The sequence below is a fragment of the Mandrillus leucophaeus genome, unplaced genomic scaffold (assembly GCF_000951045.1).
Source record: "Mandrillus leucophaeus isolate KB7577 unplaced genomic scaffold, Mleu.le_1.0 Scaffold773, whole genome shotgun sequence".
NCBI lineage: Eukaryota > Metazoa > Chordata > Mammalia > Primates > Cercopithecidae > Mandrillus > Mandrillus leucophaeus.
The window spans coordinates 1,030,362-1,031,397 of record NW_012108397.1 but is presented as its reverse complement, the minus strand read 5'-3'; positions in this window follow the sequence as shown (position 1 = coordinate 1,031,397).

The window sequence follows — 1,036 nt, the reverse complement described above, 5'->3', positions numbered from 1 at the left end:
ACTGCAACCTCCACCTCCCAGGTTCAAGTGATTCCCCTGCCTCAGCCTCCTGAGTAGCTGGGATTACAAGCACATATCACCACACCCAGCTTAACTTTGAATTTTTAGTAGAGACGGGGATTCCCCGTGTTGGCCAGGCTGGTATCAAACTTCTGACCTCTGGTGATCCACCCATCTGGGCCTCCCAAACTGCTGGGATTACAGGCGTGAGCCACCAGCCACCCCTTTCTTGTGACAGGGCTTCCTGTTCTGGCTGCTTTCACCTACTGCTGCGTGTATCCATGGCTGCTCCTTAATATTGATGCCAGTAATTATTATCATTATTTTCAGAGACAGGAGCTTGCTATGTTGCCCAGGCTTAAGTGCATTGGTGTGACCTTGGCTCAAAATAGCGTTGGCCTCCCGGGCCCAAGTGACCCTTCCACCCAAGCCTCCCAAGTAGCTGAGACTACAGGCATACACCACCATGCCTGAGTCATTTAAAAAACTTTTTTTGTAAAGAGAGAATCTCGCTATGTTTTCCAGGCCGGTCTTGAACTCCTGGGCTCAAGCAATCCTCCCTCCTTGGCCTCCCAAAGTGCTGCGATTATAGGCATGAGCCATGGCACCTGGCATGTTATTTTTAATACATAATGTTAATGCTTACTATTATAAACAAATGTGTGTTCATTGTAAAAAACAAATTGAGTTATTGTGGAAGCTGAAAGGAGACAGCTCTGAGTTTACATTGATAAGACAGGGGGACCAACTCGGCTTTATTTGCCTGGGATGGTCCCAGAGTGAAACAGGAAGTCCTGCATCCTGGGAAACCTCTCAGTCCTGCACAAACCGGGATGGTTGGTCACCCTACAGAATAGCTGGAAGACCCCTGAGGGGACTAATTTCCAATCATTAATGCTATGGGGGTCTCAGAGTATCAGGTTTTGGGCTTTGCAGATAAATATACCCGTTTACAGCACTGGATGGTGGAGTCTGGGCCACACACAGATACACAAAAATAAAATCACCATTTCTATGGAACTCACTCTTTTTTTTT